A 21,292-nucleotide genomic window follows, 5' to 3' on the forward strand; every position below is an offset into this window, starting at 1 on the left:
AGGCGAAATTTTATAGAAATTGGAGAGTGGTCCGGTATTGTAAACTCATGCCAACTGGTCAAAACATTTTAATAACCTGAACATTACTTAAACTTAACTTTGCTCTTTGGGTTCGTCATTTCATATACTGTCAACTGTATAGTGCGTCACAGACAACCAATATCAGAAGAACAAATTGATAAAGTAGCCTGTAGATGTCAGCCTGGCAACGAGATTTGAAAATAAGCAATTAATCAACAGTTTGTCAAGATCCATGGCTACGAGTTAACAGGAATATGAAGTGGACAAGACCTTGTAATACCATAGAAGCAAAAAGGACAACCGCATTCAAAAAATGAAAATTAAGGACATTAAGCAAGCGAACGATATTAATGTGTTGGAACATTTATAATAATCTCGTCACCTTTGGCTAGAAATCGCTAAGAATATGCGGTATGAGCAAACAAAATGAGCACGACGACAACTTTTAAGCATATTTTCTAAAGCTTGGAAAAATTGTATTGAGTGTGCGAAGAATAAACGTTATATTGAGGTTAAATCGAGTTTCGTTTAGCAAGACTCGAAATTATTAGAGCATTCTTTCTCGCAACATTAGAAGCGAAGGGTTAATTACTAGCAGAAACGTGGGGCTACGTAACAACATTTACTGCCATATACGAGGGCTGGGGCGTAAGTAATGGAAACTATTTTTCCTCAAGTATAAACAATGGTACCACAATATGATCGTATGTCCCTGAGAACGTGGCACCCGTCGCACGTGACCTTTTCACAATACTCTATTCCAGGAATCTATGGAGCAAGGCAGAGAAGGGGAGAAAGTGAGTGGGCGAAGCGAACCAGTGATTCAGTAACAAAATGCTTTCTTGAAATTAAAAAAATAAAATAAAAATGTGTGCCTGTGATCTTTCAAGTAAGTCAGTTTCGTACCGGACGGTTAAGCTAGGGTTAACTTTGAAATTTAACTGACAGTTAAAATAATATGACAAATACATTAGAATTAGCTATCCCGCTGTTACACAATTGTATAAATACAATTTTCGGACAGTTCAGGACCTCATTAGAAGCAGTAATCGCATTAGTACTAAAGAGATAGGGATCTGTAAGGATGAATTATGTACAGACACAATTGAACTGATGACCACCAGGATCGCATCGAGCAAGAACCCTTCGAATGGAATCCCTGCCTCAGTGGGAAGAAAGAGGATTCTTTTCATTCGCTAATTGCGGTATTGGCATCCCTCTGAGGCGTAATTAGAATCGCGATTATCTTCACACGTCTCGCTTCGATCGATATGTCCCTTCAAGGTATTGGATGGTTGGGAGGGAGGGGAGAGGATGGGCTCTGTGCAAAAGAAAATGCGACAGGGTCTCATGGAAAATGAAGCTAGCTCTGTCTCCTGGAGAAGGGAGAACAGACAGTGGCGAGCCCTTGTCTAAGGGGACCCCATTGATTGACGACTTTGACTAAGACAATTAACAATTTTGGTCAGGTACTGAATCTTAAATCATTGCAAGTTGGAATGTCTCTACTGCATCATACATCAGCAGTCATCACGTTAAAATACAAATGTTATTTCATCAGAATAAGATTTCACTGTTTCAAAATCCAACAGCTAAAGTAATATGTCTTTCAACTGCACATATTTACAACAGATGTCGTTATTCACGGATAAACTTCGTTAATTTCATCTTTTCATCATTCATCTTCACCAATTAGCCAAACTTGGGATAAAAGTGACGTAAAGTAAACTAAATACCAGCATGCAACTTTATCAAACCTCGACAATCATTTTGGAAATCCCTGTAGCTATATCTTCCACCCACACAGAAGTTCACTGAAATATATTTTGTACCACACCGCATATAGCAAATCTGATTGCAGAAATGAATTACTGAGAAATACCTAACTCTCCGGTTTTATACATCATATAACCCCTTCCCGTCTGAATCCACGATGGCGGATTTCAATATGGCGGCCATGTTGCGGAGCACTGAAAGGTAGGCCTCCACTTTTGTTTCGCTGGGGTACTCAAATATTTCACTTTCAATTTCGTTTCTGAAATAACAGGACGTCTTGCGACTTTAAACTCACCCTATATATACAAGGGTTTGAAAGAATTAGTGGCAACACTGTTGTTACGTCGCGAATGATCAAGAGAGGGCAGGGCGTTGCTGTTAGCAGCCACTACTTTCTTTCCAACCCTCGTATATTCAGATTTGCCCACCGCCAAATACATCATCCTAGCTACGCCTCTGATATAGACACATAAAGAGGGAGTAACGGAAACCATGAAAGGCACTGAAAGCAAAATTTCAACTCCAAAACGAGAGCCTTGAAAAGAAAAGGGTACTTTACCATTTCTAGAGAACACAACCCTTTTCCCACCTGGCAAACGAGCTGGGATGCCCTCCCCCCCTCATGCCTCAATTCCCATCATTAGAGCCGGAGATTCCACCCAGCGCATCCAAAGTCCATTGTTTCCGGAGGAAAATATCCCACAGAGGAGGGGAAGGGGGGAAATCCCCCCCCAGGAACACGCTTAGAGATTCCTACAACCTCCTTCCGTCCTAAATTAGGCCACGAATGATTCAAAGCATGGCCGAATCTCTCCAACCGGATGTCCGAATTACGTCGCCGAAGCACAAAAAGATCTATTTTCGAAGGACTCTTGCCCACGTCCCGGTCTGCGCGCGGAGGTATACTGCAGATGAGTAATCACAACACTTCTGTTAGCTCTTTTTCACGTTTATGTTGATCTTTCCAACTTTCTTGTGCATTCTACCATAGAAGAGTAGCAAGTTACTACTAAAGCGATATTACAAGTATATCCGTAACATTTTTGGCTGACATGCATTTGGAGCTTGGGTGCGAGTTGTATCTCTCAAAGTAACCAATCAAAGTAACGTTGACGTCATCTTAACTGTGTGTCTATCGCTAATATTCTTGCTCACGCTATGCGCTGTTGTTAGCCTCGCTAGTGAGATTATGCACTTGCCCAACTAGGAAGCGAGTCGTAATTCCCGATACAATCAACAAGCTAGCCGATGACGTCATCTTAACCCAGCACATATCGCTAACCCTCATGCTCACGCTCTGCACTGTTGATAGGCTCACTAGCTAGATCAAGCGAGATTAAGCATTTGCAGCTTGGTAGCGAGTCATAAATCCGAAGGCTTCCAATCAACAAGCGAGCCGCGGACGTCATTTCAACTCAGCACCTATCACGAACCTTCTTGTTCAAGCTGATGTTCTAGGATATGTTCCAAAAGTACTCAGACTGTAATAATAATCTGATCTGAAGGATTAATAGTTAAATTGTGGACCTGAATTACTTTTCATATTCATTGCATGATACATTTTGCGGGAGGTATTTTGGAGTCCTAGTACAGTACATTTCTTGTTGACATACCACCCAATATACACTAAAATGAACTAAATTGCACAAACATACATGTACACTAGTTCCCGTTTGTTCCCGTTTTGTTGAGAACATTAGTTGCCATGACCCATGGGTTCAATTATTTGTTGTGTACTAAAAAACTAACGTATAAAAGTGCATATCAATTGCAAACTTTAGACATTACAAACCAATTTATATTTTCAAAGTATTTTCTTAATATCCAATTCGTGTATAATATGGTAACCACACATGGAGTGGAGTTCCGGTGTACCTTGTCTCCTGATATGTGCTGTTCAGAGTTGATAATGATATTAATAAAGAATTAAATAAATTAATTATATTGTAATGAAACAGTAAAATGTAGCAAATATTTCCACAATACAGGACCATGATGAGTTATATTAATATAGATCTCAATGACTTTTAATGATACGGAATTTTACATTTTCTTACGTCAAATATGTTCACCTTGACGTCATGCAAAAATATAAAAAAACAACAAAGTTTTGAATATGTGCATGAGCGCCATCCAAGTGTATGGGCATTAGTATGTACGCACAGCTAAGAACTGAAGAAAAACGCTTTACATTATAGGCCTATGCACCTTATACATGCAAACGCCTCCATAAAGACACACATGCATTCATTTTAGCAGAGAAAAAGAAGGAGGCCACCATTTTTTCCCCTCTAACAGTTTTCCAACCCCCCATTTTTTCTCCTTTCTCGCAGACCAGTTTCATAACAGTCTGCTCAAATTGAAATTCGCCATTTGAAATTCTAATTTTCTTTCACTCCTTCCTATATTCTCCCAGAAGCTACCGGGCCTTGTCACAGGCGCGGTTTCGATGCATGGAAGGGGGTTAGGGGGTGGCATAAGCCCCCTTCAGTGTCCCCACTGCAGTTTTTCCCCTCATTCCCTCTCTTTTTCCGTTCTCATTCTGAAAAAAGATCATTGCGTAAATTCGTCTCGATGTGAAAATTTTATGTGTCAGTGGCGCGCGTTCTCATCCCACCCCGCACCCCATGAAGGAAATTTTCATGATAGAATTGCGCATTGATCACGGATCCTTCTCTCGCATTCCTCTGCAATTCAATATAACTTTCCTTCTCGGAAAGAGAAAAGGGGATGATGGATGAATAATACGACTGATGACACTCGCAAAGCGAAAAAAAAACCTCTTTCCTTTTCTCGGGACAATCATACACAAACACTTACGTATTCAAATTGGAGGAAACTTTCCTCGCCACCTGCTATTCACACGACACTCCGAAGGACGCTACGAAACGATAAACGAAGGCGTAACCATGAGTTGCGCATTCTCAGTGCGAGGGTTGTCCAATAAATAAACGTCTGTATTGAGACGTTGACATGTCTCGACATGAAGTCCACTGGAATGGGCGAAGGTTTTAGATGCGTCAGACCGTGGACACAAAAAATCGTAGAAATTATAATAATAACGTAACAGAAATTACCATAATTTTGGTCCAATAATATCTACTATCAGCGGCGTTGATTAGGGTGCGTGGGGGGCAGTACCCTCACCCTTTTTTGGACCGCACTATGGCTTGTTAACGGCCCCCCTCCAGTTTTAGTACCCATTGCCAATTTATTGCTATTATTACATTCTTTGGGAGACTCTTCTACCTAATCCACCAGAAGAGTGATTTTTCAGCCAATCGTTGTTATTCATTTACTAACTAACTAACTAACTCTCTAGCCTTCTTAAACCCGAAGGTTCATGGCTGCAGCAACACAGGCCTTCCATCTGTCCCTATCTTGAGCAAGATCTATTTACTCTTTTCCATCCCTACCGATTTCCCTTAGGTCCATCTCGACGTTGTCCCTCCATCTTCGTCTTGGCCTTCCTACAGGTCTCTTACCATCAGGTTTCCCAACAAGAATCCTGTAAACTCCTCTTTCCTCTCCCATTCGTGCCACATGGCCTGCCCACCTAAGTCTTCTTGATTTAATTATTCTAATAATGTCTGGACATGAATACAAATTATGTACTTCTAAATTATGTAACCTTCTCCACTCACCTGTCTCCTCATCCCTTTTAGGTCCAAATATTTTCCGAAGGATCTTATTTTCAAATACTCTCAATTTATGTTCCTCTTTCAATGTAAGGGACCAAGTTTCACACCCATATAATACTACAGGCAAAATTACGGTTTTGTATATTTTAACTTTTAGTTTCTTAGATATTAAACGAGAAGACAAAAGTTTATGAAGAGAGAAGTAACATGCATTTCCTGAATTAAGCGTACTTTTTATTTCCTCTTTAATATAATTTTCATTTGTTAATATTACTCCTAAGTATTTGAATTTGGAAACTGGTTCAAACGAGTTTATTACAATAATTAATTAACATGCCGAAATAAATAGTTATTCAATTTTGTTATTAATTTTACTAACTCGCTCAAGAATAAGCTTTGAATGCTAAGGGGGGGTTTAACTATACACACTATGTTGTGTGACCTTTAAAATAAAAATCTCATTTACTGAATTTTGAACTCATGGAACTAGTTATTGTATGTATCAAGTGTAAAAATATATAAACATGAAGTGTGGAAGCGATTTCCACTAACTTTTTCGACTACGTTCTTTTATAACACAACTTAACTTTACCTGGACTATAAAAATAACATTCTTTCTTCTTATAAGTTTAAGTGAACGATACCAATCTCCAGGGAGGGTCAACTGACTGGTGATAGGCTGATCATGATAGAATTGGCCACCTCGTTCACCAGATCTAACAGCTAATGAATTTTACCTGTCGAGGAACTTAACAGGAAAGTTTATGATAAAAAGGCAGACACGTTGGCCACCTTCAACACGTTCTGTACGTGATAAGTTCACGTGCCTGATAATGTGCCTGAAGCATTCGTCATGTACAACTAGCTGACACGTGGACTTATATGGGCTTCCCCCATCGCGTAGAGGCTAATGCTGTCTAAATTGGTCCCCAGTACGATCCCTGCGGAGGTAAGAGGGAGCTCGAACCAGTGATGTGCCGCACTATATAGGTTTACGTCTACATGTGTTGTCTACACGTAATCTACGCGTAGATTACATTGGGTTGTAGTTTACATAGACTACGTAGACAATCTAAAGTGCATTAAAATTAGTTTTTAAAGGGTCTCATGAAAAGAAAGTGACATTTTCAACTATATTGGTTCCTAACGAACTGAAAGAATCCTATTTACAACAAAATTTCTCTTCTCTTCTATTATCAACTAAGGAAGAAGATAAATAGTATGCAAGAAAAACAACAGATGGCAGTCGTGAGACAAGACTGGTATTTTCACCATAAAACACTAGAATATTTCCTATGTTAGGTTTTTCCTAGGTGAGAAATTGTTCGAATTTGGAGGAAAGAGCATGAAAAGTTCTCCTTACACATCAGCAACTAATACGCAGTATAATTTTGTTTTACTTTCACGGCGCCCTTTGCTAAGTTATCACCTTTCGTCATGGTGTTTACATCGATTACGTCATCTACGTGTATAAAACAGTATGCGTGTAGAGACTGTCACGCACATCACCGATTCGAACACCATCTTAAAATGTGGCTAAATCTGGGTTGGACTTCTTGACCTTGACGCACAGTGGCACGTCTCTCTACTTTAATTTTTGATCTACAAGCTTGGACCAATTGAAACTACTGACTTCTTTATTTGACGGTTGTTTTGTGAAGTATCGCCTTTAACATGCCTGGCTTCTATTTATTCCTGTGTCGAGTTAACTATTGACGTGGGTTGGTTGACTTGTCCTTCTGTTCTTCCTGCAACTGTCGATTGGTGGATTCATCTGCTTTGTGGTTTGTTTTTGGTTCCGTTAGAACCGTTATATTGTGGTCCTTAAAAGGGTCTGCAGTGACTATTCGTTTTTGGTCCTTAAAAATGCCGTCTTGGTTTTTGATGTCGTATCGTGTTTTAGAAGTCCCCTGCTGCGACGATGTCTAGGCAGACTTCAATCAGGAGTGTGGCTTTGTCCTCTTTACTTTGAAGTTGTGACATCTTGTTTTCTGAAGTAATCACTGTGGTGTTTCTTCATCTTCTTCGCTGTTTTGTTTATTTGGTTCTTGGTATTCAGGTCTTCTCTGTTTTGGAGTTGCTGCTATGGCATAGGTAGTGTCTCCTCTGTTCTTTCGTTCAGTCTGTGATGGTGCTTCTCTTCTTGGCGTTGAATTTTGAAGAGACTCAGCTGTTGTTGGGGCTGTTTGAAATACTTTACAGCCTCTGAAGTTAGCTGGATGTTCGCCCCCTCAATAGAAACTAAAGCTTCCTTGCGCCTCTACTAGGTGTACATCCACAGAACCAGCTTTGAAGGACAAATGAGAAAACGTAATCCCTGTTTTTCCCTTAACAGAATCCCCACAGGCTCAATTGTATACGTCATTAAATACTTATTACCAGCTTATGAATAAATAAGGCTTAATAATTTCGTACATTTGTCTTCGGTACAGACGATCCGTTACTCTTTAAACACTAGCGACCTCTCGTAGCGTGTTTTTATTTTTGTAACTGACTCGTCTCTTGCCTCTTTTATCTCCACGGGGGGAATGGTGTGGGAAGAAAAATAACTGTTTACTTATGAACATTTTAATAGACTAAATGGTAGAACAAATTTCATGCTGCATTCACACACCCACGCTTCAACCATCTAAAGGCACTGATAAAAAAAGGTACAAAAAAAAAAGCTTTCGTGCTTATATACTCCACAGAGCACTGTTTGCAGTAGGCTCTGTGTGTGTGCGTCGTGTATTATTGTAACAGAGGTAGAACTGATGAGATACGAACAAAAATACAATACATGAATTTGGTGAATGTTAGCGAACAATACTCAGTTCACCGTGGTGGAGTGGTTAGAACAGCGCCCTACGACAAGGGGTCTCGGGTCCGAATTCAGGCTCTTGTATGGGTGTTTTTTGTGAATGTTGATTGAATTGTTGTTTTTAAGTCCACTGTATGCACAGATAGGCTAATCGGGACTGGACCTACAGTTTAGAAGTGGGACCCGAACGACTGTGCAGAGCCTCCACCGGGTATCGAACCGGGATCCCTTGACTATTCTTTGTGAGTGTCCCTTCACCAATTTCATTACCTCATCACTAGGGAGACAAATTTATGGTAAATAAAAACTGAGGAGAGCGGTAAATAAAATGTTAGATCAGCGGTAAATACCAGTGGTGGAAAATATAATAATTGGCACACACTTTTTCATTATGAGAGGAAACAGCATACAAAAGAGCTATAAATTGATAAACTACTTCATTTTTATATACTGTACACATACACAAGTACTTAGCTGTCCAACCAAAAAGAAAACATCAACACAAAATCACTTCATTTCTAAATTGCATATCTCAAGTGATTTATTCATTGTATGTATTTAAAGGATATCCTTGCTGTCCAACAAATAAAATAATCACTACTGCACATACACAAACACATGTTGAAAATCACATGATGATAAACAAAATTCATTCACGACTGAACACAAATGACACCATTGTTTCCCTTGGTGTGCGAGAACAGACTAATCTTATCGCTGCTACAGCTAGCAAGTTCAATGAAACTGGAAGTTAAGTAGACATTTGGGGGAAGAAAGGAATGCAGCTTGACAGGGAGCGAAGTTTTCGAACTGAGATTATGTGCATGGGAAATCCCAATTTGCAGCGTCTTCCTGGTGTGATCGAAGATACAACGTTCTTCAGCTGCAAATGGTAGGAAACTTGAAGCAAACGTTTCGTTACAAATCGACAGTTTGCGCGCACAACCTCGATTGCCGGTTTTTGTGTGTTTTCTACTTAATGTGATGATATTTCACGGTTATTTCGCGAAAAAGCGTTCATTTCGTGGAAAAGCACACATTTCGCATTACTTCGCGAATAAAAGTCATGCATATTTCATCATTGGGGGTGTAGTTACGTGCAGAATGTTCAAAATTGCATATTTTTTCCACATTTCGCGATTTCGCGCATCGCGATAATTCAATGTCTCTACACATCACTCATCCTCATCCTTACGATTTGCCAAAAGTGGCAGAAAGCGACGCCAAATAACACTTGCACGCCAACGATTCTATGGCGCCTGTCCATGTTTTGTCCATATATGTGCTGAGTGTGCCCTTTACAGCCTGAGCTTTTAACTAGGTAAGGGGCTGGTGCAAATAACCTACGTGTTGACGCACCCACAATTTTAAATTCATTGGATTCAACAAATCGTACATTGTATAAAATCGAAAGCTGTAAATGGCAAAACAAGAAAGCTAATCTTGATTTCAAGCAGACAATGGATATCGAGGAGAAGGTGTTTAACTCCCCGCTCTTCCCAGATTTTTACCGTTCTGTTTTTTCTACTGCGACGTATCCTTGCATCGCACGAAATACGCCAATCCCCTGTGTAATACTGGATGCATAACTTCTCACATTAGCCTTAGTGCATTGGTATACATTACTGCTTTATATCAGAACTGCAAACAATTTGTGATCGTTACTGAGCAAAATTCGGAATGAAGGGAAGATATCTCTGTACACAGACGCAGCTTTAATCAAACAGCAGTCAGACCCCTTTAGCGGTGGAAGAGATAAACTGAAACAGAAACTCTGGACGAAATCGTCCGCGTATGGAAACCTAACGTAATGTTGTAATTTAAGATTTGGTACTCTGCATTGCCAAAAATTAGGGGTTCAAATCTTAGATATAGTTAATAGGTCGCGGGTAAGAGACTATGCTGGGTAAAATTCTGTTTTAGAAAAGGTTCTACATATCGCAGAATGTTAAATAAAAACTTTAAAAAGTAATGATAAATCTTTCATAGGCTATGTTAAACAAATCATGCAGGAGGTTGGTCCTACGTTACAGTTGATGACATTCAGTGAAGCCCGATTGCTATAGTTCTTTCAAGTCTTACGGTGGGCGGCCTACATGTTGTAAAGGGAGCGGAGAATACGTCGCAGGTTAACAAGACAACAGTGGTGGCGCCGAGAGTTACGATGTCGCGGGAGGATGTGCTACGCACACCTTGTTCTACAGGCTGCTGTGTTTCCTATTGCGCTGGATTGGTCGCTTTCACGCTCACACTTCCCTTGCCAGCATGTAGGTCGCCCGCCGTAAGACTGCACAGGAGCTTTAGAGATTTGCTGACCAATGAGAAAGTAAAAGTTGTGCGCCTTCGTATCCCTGGCAACTAATAAAGGTACGTCAAATCTAGGAAAAGAAGAGAGATTATGAGCCCCCCCCCCCACACCTTTTCCGAAAATTATTGGTGAGCCACAGAATGATTGTTCAGGTATAGGGAAGAGATTTGACATGTCCGAACTTGAAGTTCTCTCTCTATAAAAAAATATATTTCTGGTTTGCTGAGGGGGGGGGCATTCGTCCCGTCTCCTCTTCACATGCTTTTACGCGTACAGTCTGACAACGTGTCGATCCAAATCACCAATGTTCTCTGTCCGACCCAATCACCGCGTATGCATAGGCGCAGACACATGTGTGTCAGTGTATGTGAGGGTGTGGGGTGGCGATTCATCAAGCAGAAAGAGCTTCCGCTTGGAAAGCAGCGACTCGTTGCTTTCCGGGGGGAACAATGGGGCCGCGCCCCGCTTGCAAAACGACCCGATGATTGCCATAGACCCAAATGAGAGACTGGCCATGCGTGTGTCTGTGTGTGTCAGTGTCAGAGAGAAGGGGAGGAGGGGGCTTAATCGCCGTGGCACAATGTCCACCTAATGACTCCCCATGAAAAGAACGCTAACGGAAATCCATGGGTTCAATGCACGTTTTTGTCGGTCTTTATTTCAATACCAATTTTCCATGCAGTGCCCTTCGAAAAAAAGATAAATAAATGCATGTCGCGAATCATGTTGCATGTATTTTTACATGCATTTGTATGACGGCGCTCTTGAACTCTGCACCTTGTATGTTCACTGGTTATACAGTACTGACCCGCAAAGCTTGAAAAAATAATCTTGCATCGTGTCTGTTCGTCTGTTACTAACTCACTATTAAATCGTATGGCCCCAGCCGTTATCAGCAACGTATACTGCTTCGCTCCGCCCACTTGCTTTCTCCTCTTCTCTACCGTTATGTGCAGTTTTGCTCCAGAGATTCCCTGGCTTTTTTTTTAACAATTCTAATTTTAACTAGCTACTTTTAAAAGTAAGTATGTTACTTTCTTGCATTAGAAGTAACGTTCTCGACACTTACTTTTACGATACTGAAAGTGTAAACTTGCAAATCGGAAGAGTCAAATTTAGCAACTTCGTTTCGGTGTGTCTTCTCTGGATGCTAAGGTGAAAGAATTTTCGTGGAATCGCCTAAGGTAAAGAGGTCAGGCTGTAGCTCTATCACATCCACCCTGCGTACGACCGTTATAATACAAACAGGCCTGTTTGTTGGACCGCAACCGCATATGATGTAGTTTGTACATGGAAATCTGTTGACACAAGAACTTGTTGCATTTTTCTCATGTATTCTAATTAAAATAAACAAACAGAAAAATGTTGCAGCAAGTTTCTATACGACATGCTCCACAATTCCAAGAACTGTGTTGTCTTTTCTATTCTGAAACCAAGAATCGAACTCCTTTTAATTTTCTTTGCTTCTTATTTTCCGCAACCCCCTCCCCCAGCCCCGTATCCAAAACCGGCAAATTACTGCCATCAGGAACACGGCACGGAGCCCTCTAGTTGTGGAACTTTCTGTCAACAAAAGAAACGCGATACCGCGCTCCAAGTCGATAGCGAAAGACGCTGAGAATTCTCTCAATCACGTATATTTTCCAAGGAGAAGATTTTTTTCCTCTCCACGGCTCCAAATATTTGCATATTCTTTTATGAAACGGGGGCTTAGAGAAGAAATCCGTACCTTCAAGAAAGATGAAAAGAAAGACGCACTTTCGTCATTACTCATCTCTCACCGGTTTCTCTTATTTCTGTTGCGCTCTAGGCTGCCAAGGAATATTATTCTCCCTTACGTGTGTACAGATGACAGAAACTTCAGAAATGATTCACAGATGGCGCGCCAGGCGGATTGGAGTTTTATGGCAACTTTCAAAACTACAGAGTTCTTCTCAATTTTTGAATGTAAAAGATTTATACTCTCAAGTTTCCGTTTTCTAGTGTTATTTAATGAATCCTCAAATTACGGGATACGTTTTAGGTATTCATATGCATTAGTGTGAACAGTACCTAACCGGAAATTACATGTTTAAATCAAAAAAGTGAAGAAATTCTATGCTAGGTTATTTTGTGCCTATTAGTACAGGCAACAGAGGGACAGTAATGGCAATACAAATGGATCTTGCACTCGATTGTGCGGAATGGTACAGTGAATAATATCTATATATATAAAATGGATGTATGTGTGTGTGTTTGTTCCTGCGTAACTCTCGAACGCCTGCAGAGATTTCAACCAAACTTGGTACACGTATGACTTGCAATCTGGAATGAAATATTGTGGGGTTAAGACACCCCTGGCACCCCTAGGGATGGAGGGTGGGAAGGTGGTGACAAGTAAAAATAATCGAAAACGACCGATATTAGTGTGGAATCCATAGTTTTTGGGGTCGCTAAGATGAATAGTGACACTCCCAACGCCGTTTAACTCCAAGACACCCCTGGCACCCCTAGGGATGGAGGGTGGGAAGGTGGTGACATGTAAAAATAATCGAAAACGACCGATATTAGTGTGGAATCCATAGTTTTTGGGGTCGCTAAGATGAATAGTGACACTCCCAACGCCGTTTAACTCCAAGACACCCCTGGCACTCCTAGGGATGGAGGGTGGGAAGGTGGTGACATGTAAAAATGATCGAAAACGACCGGTATTAGTGTGAAATCCATAGTTGTTGGGGTCGCTAAGATGAATAGTGACACTCCCAATGCCTTTCTACTCCAAGACATCCTCGCACCTCTAGGGGTGGGGGTGGGAAGGGGTGACATGTAAAAGTAATCTAAGATGACCGATATTAGTGTGGAATCCATAGTTTTCGGGGACGCTAAGATGAATAGTGACACTCCCAATGCCGTTCAACTCCAAATTCATTTTACACTATAATAAGAACTCATTATTTTCCTGTCTAATAGATGATTTGGATAAATAAATACCCAGGCAACGCCGGGCAATCAGCTAGTAGCTATATAAAAAATCTTTCATGTAAATGTTTGGGAAAAATCCGCCATCTTGGAAAATGTTGGCAAAAACCAGTTTCTTGAGAAATTTGTGTATGTGCATTTTGCTGCATAGCAGATATCTCTAGTATGATTCAAATTGAAACTTTGAAACAATTTTTCTTCCTTCAAACGCAATGCGAAATGACGTGAAGCAAATATATTAAAACTGGCTCCAAATAATATTGTTAAGGAGGCGTAACGTTCTGGTTCAACCTGCAATAAGAGAAAATCATCTCGCGCAAGTGGTGGTGAACAATCAAACATATTGTTTTTCAAGTTGCCTTTTTAACTATACTGTACCTCTGATGTAGTTTAGTCTATTGTAAATTCTTCAGTTTCTTCTTAAAAGTATGATGGCAAATAATGCTAGTCAAAGGTGAAGGCAGTTTCTTCCATTCCCTAATTCCTGTAACAATGAAGATGGCGGTTTTATGTTTGGGGATTTTTACATTGTGTTTCTTGAGGATATCGTGTTCGACCGATGTTCTGGGTTAGATCTTATGGGATACATATTTTGAGAACTTTGTGCATTAAGGTGAGTGTTAAGTATTTTTTTCTATTGGTGGCTTTTAATCGATTTATTTGGTGTTTTAAGTCCACTTTATGCACAGTGAGGCTAATCGTAACTGGACCTACAGTTTAAAGTTGGATCGGAACAACTATGTGCCTCCACCGGGTATCGAACCTGGGACCCCTTGATTACAAGGCGATTGCGCTCTCGGGCAGGCTTCTATTGGTTGTGTTTCGCCTTCAGGGAATACATCTTATTTTTATGTTGTATATATGTAACTGTAGCTAGTCACTTTCCGAAACTTTAAGTCCATAAATATGAAGTTTTCATTTAGCAAGAAATTGTAGTGCAAACATTGAGCTTCGTCTAAACCCGAAACGATCGCATATCCCAGGCAAACAAAGCAAGGAGACGTATTCACGCGAGAAGCAGGCTTCACAGGAGAAGAGGAGTTGCCCAACAACAAAACCTACCGGGTCTGAGGTGTTTGTCCCGTCTCCTCTATCCTTTTTAGTCAGGTTTGGTTAAAACTTGGCCGGGGACTTAAGCCCGCCCTAAAGAGTAATGTTGTTATGTTAAACTCCGGAGTTCTGGGAATGTGATTAAGACGAGCCCCGGTATCCCCTTTGGAGGCGGGGGAACTCCTTGTGGCTCGGATGAGACTTGAAGCCGAGGAGACGGGATGGGATTTTCGATTCGGGAGACGGAACTTCGCGTCTATCTTCGTTTCTTTGATTAGAAAAGCGACCAAAAAACAACGGAATGAAAATGGTTTAACTTAAGAGATTGCAACCGAAGGGTAACACAAGTTGGAACTCAATTTATCGTGTTAATACTTGAGATATCGGTTCGCGAATCCGAATGTTGACAGATAGTCTTTCCATAATGTAATATCGTTACAGTTCTCTTCCCATACTAGTGTACACGTGTGTCCATAAAGGAGGTGTCGCCCTAATAGCGACGTCGCCTTGTAATCAGGGGGTCTCGGGTTCGATTTCACCCAGAAAACTAAATGCATATCGATTGATGCACCAGAATGCATCGATTGATGCACTAAAGTGTGTTATGTAGCTTCTTCAAAGGATCAGATTCACATTTGATGCATTTGGGTGCATTTTTGTATGTCGTGAAAGAAACACCAAAGTGCATCGTTTGATTCAAGTGAGTATTTCTTTCAGTCGAGATGCACTTTAATGCATCAGTTGTTGCACCTTCATGCATCTTTTTGGATGATGCATTCTGGTGCATCAAAACGCATCAAGGTGCATCAAAACGCATCAGCTGATGCATTAAAGTGCATCTCGACTGAAAGAAATCCTCACTTGAATCAAATAATTCACTTTGGTGTTTCTTTCACGAAGTCACATTCTTTGAAGATGCTACATAACACACTTTAGTGCATCAATCGATGCATTGTGGTACATCAATCGATATGATGTATTTAGTTCTCCGAGTGTACCTGTGGAGGCACATAGTGATTTCGATCCCACTTTGAACTGTAGGTCCATTCCCGATTAGTGAATTCTGTGAATAAAGTGGGCTTAAAAAAAAACTAAATTAAGGAAACAAACAAAGTCTCAATACAGTAGATTAAATGCGTGAAAATAAAAACTAAACGCACGGCAATGAAATTAGGCAGGTGGCAGAAGTTCGTGCTGTTGCCACGTCGGAGCACAACCCCGTGTATTCGGACCAGTGATGTGCGTCTACGCGTTAACAACGATAGTCTACATTCTACACGTATACTACTTTATACACGTAGATGACGAAATCTATGTAAACAACATGGCTAAAGGCGATAACTTAGCAAAGGGCGCCATTGAATTAAAGAAAATTATACTGCGTATCAGTTGCTCATGTATGAGGAGAACATTTCGTACTATTTCTTCCAAATTCGAACAATTTCTCACCTACGAAGAAACCTAATATATGAAATAGTCTAGTGCTTTATGGGAAAAGATCACTCTTGGCTCACGACTGCCATCTGTTGTTTCTTTTGTATACTATTTATCTTCTTCCATAGTTGATAATAGAAGAGAAGATAAATTTTGTTGTAAATAGGGTTCTTTTCAGTTCGTTAGGAACCAATATAGTTGAAAATGGCACTTTCCTTTCATGAAACCCTTGAAAATTAATTTTAATGCACTTTAGATTGTCTACGTAGTCTATGTAAACTACAACCCAATGTAATCTACGCGTAGATTACGTGTAGACAACGCATGTAGACGTAAACTTATAGTCTACGGCACATCACTGGTTCGGAGGTTTAAGAGAATGAAAGATCTCGTTGCAGAGTTGGTCTTTGTAATCCATGTGATACAAACTGACAATATTTGCTCCAAAGGTCAGGGATGACACAATAGTGTCCCGGTGAGAGGTCAGCCTGACGCTCGAACTGACAACGCAGCATGATGTTGCCACACAGTGCGCGGGAACCAGCGACTTTTGTCCCGCTCTCGATTTGCTTTTCCCATATGTGGCAACAGCGCAATTCATGGCCCTGGGTTTAGACACATGCTGTGTTATGTTAGGACATGTTCAAACTTGACGTTTCCCAATGGTCCTAGATGGAGTGTATGCCTTGCTGGACGCTGAACAAAGAGCGCCCTGACAGCAAAACCAAAATGAGAAGAACGCCGCCAAACTCGCGAACTAAAGTGGACACTCATTTGTTTTTCTCTTCTCGCTTTCCCTTCGCTTTCACCCATGTTGGGTCTCACTGCAGAACATGGGCTGCTTTTTTCCTCTAAATAGACGAACAGAAGTTATATCCCCTGAAAGTACGTACCTTCTACTTATATTTTCCGGTGTTACTTTTCCGATTACTATTATATTATTGCGCGTAAAAAAATGTTTTTCCTGCTGCTGAAAGCAATGCATTTCTCCATTCGTTCGCGTTTACGCACAGTTGCTGTCATTTGTTTCGGGGTCTTCCTCTCCGCACAAAGGTTTGGCTACCTTGTGTTCCGACGTCAGGCGAGGAATGCCTACGAGGTTAGGTTAGGTTCCATTACAATAAATACAATGAAACATTATTCTTTGGGCTAAGAGAACTAAACCAAGCTAGTGTAAAATAAAAATGCTTTTTCCCCGTGACGTCAGAACACAAGGTTGCTCAAGTGTTGTGCAATAAGCGAGACCCTACGTTTCGCTGAATTCGATTTGATTTGTCGCTCCGGATTCCACCCACACACGCACAGTTTCTTTCGTTATTTCAGACGAGGAATGCCTACAAGGTTAGGTTAGGTTTCATTAGCATAAATACAATGACAAGTTATTATTCAGGCTAAGAGAACTAAACCTAGCTACGTAACAACGAAGGCATTTTTTCCTTTCACTAGATTTGTGCAGGGATGTGCGCCACCATGTCACTTTTTCCTTCCAAGAGCGCCCAACCTGGATACGAATTTCTCGTGTTTTTTTTCAAAGAAAAAAAAATTCCGCACATTCAAACTTACTTTTCCCGATTACTAACTACAAAACATTACCAAAAAATTATGAACCGCGGTTCTCCTAAGCAGCCCATATTCTGCAGTCTTAGCCCCGTGTTGCAATCTGTACAACTCCTTTTTTAATCAAATCGTCTCTTCGATCAACTGGCCATTAATAATGCAGGAAATGGTGTGGTTATCTTCATGTGCTGCGCACATTTCTTTAATTACATCTTCTAGTATCTCTGGGTGGTGTCGACTGATTTGGAGTAAGAGAAAATAAGTTAGTGAAAATAAACGTGATAACGAAGAGAGAAGAACAGAAATATAGAAGGGGAGGGAAGGATAGTGATTGCGTTTATTTTACTTCGCTTTTCTTCCACTTTTGGCTAATCGGGAAGGTGAAGATGAGTAACATGATGCAATTGATGAAAGAGCACTTACAAAGAACACCCATGCCCAGGACAGGATTCGAACCAGAATCCCCTGGCGTCCTAGAGCGCCGTGCTGATCACGGAGGTCGATTCTTTCTGCCTGTCGAGTTCCATGTAATCATGAAGTGAAGAAATTTATTTAATTAAATATGTACTGTTGTCAGTGGCGGCGATTATGAGGGGCGATGGGGGCAATTGCCCCGCCCACGCACTACGCTAAACCTTATCTACGAAGGGAAATATACTGTCTTTGGCCCCGCAGTTTTGGCACCTTGCCCCTCATACCCGGTTTTGGAACCCAATCGCCGCCACTGACTGTTGTAAAAAGATAGACACGTGTAAGGATGCCTTTACATTGTGATTTTTCACACAGGACAGTCACCCACTTTCTGAACACCATACGTATGCTTCTTTACTGCAGTTATAGCGACACGGCCACAGAATGACATACCGAGGATTGTGGGGTGTCAGCCAGAGGCATCTTGTGAACGCATCCGGTGCATGCTGTGCATGCGTCAATTGTGGGAAAAAGGACAGCTTGCTCTGCGACGACATTCATGAGCATTTCTACATTCTAATTTCTTCATATATGAGAAGTATTTATTTTACACGAGAGCGCTCAACTATAGCCCCTATCACACGGAACTGGATTTCTAGTTGGAATGCCCTGGCGCTGAACTAACTTTCTAGGTAGCAATCATGGCCGCCTGGCTGACTGCTTGACTGGTTTGGAGGAATAGGACATGTTCTAATTGCTACTTGCTTTCCTAGACTGGATTCTGTGGAACAGTCAATCAGAGCAAAGTTTCGTCATGTGAAGATAATCTGTGAGTGTGCAAGGGAGCGTTTCTGTCTGTGGTTTCCGAGTGTTACTCCAGCAATGTATAACGTATACAACATGAAAGGCGCGTTGAATTACACCATCTATGTCGAGTGCACGGTGTTTACATTTGAAACAACTAAAATATTCTTCCATACGTATACAGTAAACGTTGTAAAGTATGTATTTAAGCAGTGCCATTTGTTTTGTACCTAATAAATAACGTTTTATACGAAACGTTATTCCTCTCGGTTGAATAGTTATCGGCTTTTAAAAATGTGAAGTGATACATTATTTACATCTCACGCGCCCCCATTACAACTTCCCTCGTATGGGAGCAAACGTCTATCGACAAGTACGCTAATAAGTATCGTGTGAGGCGAAAACTAGCAAATTGATAGCAAGTCCAGCGCCAACTAGGGCATACCTACTGGAAATCTAGTTCCGTGTGATGCGGGCTTAAGCTTATATTACATTTCTTGGATCAGAAGTGACGCATGCGTCAATTGTGGGAAAAGAATTATTACTTTCTTTCACTTCAGATCCAAGAAATGTAATATAAGCTTAGTTGAGCGCTCCAATGTAAAATACATACTTCTCCTATATGAAGAAATTAGAATGTTGAAATGCTCATTAATGTCGTCGCAGAGCAAGCTGTCCTTTTCCCCACAATTGACGCATGCGCAGCATGCACCGCATGCGTTTACGAGACGCCTCTGGTGTCAGCTAGTTATTAAGAGATCTAAAACTGGGCTGAACGTGGAAGAGAAATTGTAAATTTTGAATGTAAATTTAATAGGAAAAAGTATATTAATTGAAGCACTCAGGTGTGAAACATGGTAAGTGACATTTTGGTTATTTCTGAGTTCAAGAAAAAAGGTTATTAGAAGCTATACTGTACATAAATTGTTTTCCTGTTGTGTTTACCAATTTTTGAAGCCTCACAGAGTCCATTGTAAATTGTATGACATGGCAATTTCATTCGAAAATTGAGTTACTTTGCTAAAAATTACCAAAATGTCACTGACCTGAGGCCTTCAATTATAAGTTCAAACTGTGTGACAAACGGACAGGTCTCACAAGGGCAACTAACGATACACAGTTATGCAAACGTTTGTCGAAACCTGTTTCAAAAAGCCACCAGCACTCCTGCTCGTAAGGAAATGGAACCATCCTCTGAAATATTTAAAGCACTCATTAATAATGGCTACACCCTGCTTCAAATCGAAATGGACGTGACGCCGTACGCAGATGACATTGATCTTTGAATATCCGAGTCTGAAGTCTCGTCCTGTCTGCCTTCAGAATGATTGCAGGTTAACCAGAGGACAGAAGTAAGCTTCTTCCTACAGAGTCAGGCAATCCACATTATTATCGCGGAACCGATATCAATGTTAAACAACTTAATTGTTACAATTTTCAAGTATCTGTATCGGTGGGTTTCGGTAAGAGTATCTATACAAATGTATCAGTGGTATCGGCACAGCAAGCCCGTAGCCATAATTTCATTTTGGAGGGGGAGGGGCTCATCCCTATTTATATTTATAGAGGGGGCCAGGCCATACATAAAACGTGATTAGTACAAATAATAATGACAATAATATTCATTACTATTTTACAATAATAACTATTATAAATGATTTTTCCTTATTATTATTATCATTGTATTTTCATTGTTGACAATTTCAGTGTAAAATGGCCACCTGTCCTGAATCTGGAATTTTCTCGATAAATAAATAAATTATACCAATTTCAATCCAAATTTATTGTTGTTGAATGGAGAGAATTTGTAACTTGATCCACCGTATCAGTCAGTGAATATCTAACACAATTGTTGCCCATTATTTTTCTTATACTTCGTACAGTTAGTGAACTGAAAATCATAGTTATTGTATTTTGTTATTAACTTTTACACAATCGTTCAAAAAAAGGCTTCAACAGTTAGTGGTAAATTTTACTCATAAAGTTTATATTCTGTTACTTTTCACAAAACAAAGCTCAAAGTTTTGAAAGCTGTGGATCCATTTATTCTTTGGATTAAATGGTAGAATATAGAACTATAACCTGGTTCCTCTATTATACACTAAACGTTTTTCGATGTAATGCAGTTTTTACTGTGGTTATAACTTTATTTGTTATAAACAATAAGAATAACATTTAAATTAGATATTTGTAGCATTTCAGGGAGTTTCAGCCCCCTTAGCCCTACTCCTGGATACGTGCCTGCATATTATATATTGCTAACAGTGTTGTGCCGTAGACTATACGTTTACGTCTACATGCGTTGTCTACATTGGGTTGTAATTTACATAGACTACGTAGACAATCTAAAGTGTATTAAAATTAATTTTCAAGGGTTTCATGAAAGGAAAGTGACATTTTCAATTATATTGGTTCCTAACGAAATGAAAAGAACCCTATTTACAACAAAATTTCTCTTCTCTTCTATTATCAACTCTGGAAGAAGATAAATAGTATGCAAAAAACAACAACAGATGGCAGTCGTGAGGCAAG

General features: G+C 40.3%; 1 protein-coding gene across 1 annotated transcript in view; it reads right to left on the bottom strand.

Annotated features, from left to right (window-relative positions):
• Positions 1-21,292, bottom strand: part of LOC146002897 (neurotrimin-like) — a 437,362-nt gene that overhangs the window by 334,445 nt on the left and 81,625 nt on the right. The window lies entirely within an intron of this gene.

This window comes from Lepisma saccharinum, chromosome 19 (assembly GCF_977018435.1).
Source record: "Lepisma saccharinum chromosome 19, izLepSacc3.1, whole genome shotgun sequence".
In the NCBI taxonomy this organism is placed as follows: Eukaryota; Metazoa; Arthropoda; class Insecta; order Zygentoma; family Lepismatidae; genus Lepisma; species Lepisma saccharinum.